Genomic DNA, 252 nt, shown 5'->3' with positions numbered 1-252 from the left:
AAAAACAATGCCAAAAAGCGTATAAATTATCCGCTCATCACAACACCAAACTTAAATTGTTGCTTGTCCCCAAGCAACTGAAAATCAAATAGGATAAAAAGAAGAGAATATACTATAAGGTCCAAAATATCAATGAGTATTAATTTAATTACATGAGCGGGACTTGTAGCTTTTTGCTTCTGAACAGTTTTGGCATCTCACTTTTTCCTTTGAAGTTCAGAGTGATTGGCATCTCTAGGAACTTAGAATTTA

This window comes from Arachis duranensis, chromosome 4 (genome assembly GCF_000817695.3).
Source record: "Arachis duranensis cultivar V14167 chromosome 4, aradu.V14167.gnm2.J7QH, whole genome shotgun sequence".
NCBI lineage: Eukaryota > Viridiplantae > Streptophyta > Magnoliopsida > Fabales > Fabaceae > Arachis > Arachis duranensis.
This window is presented reverse-complemented; position numbering follows the sequence as displayed.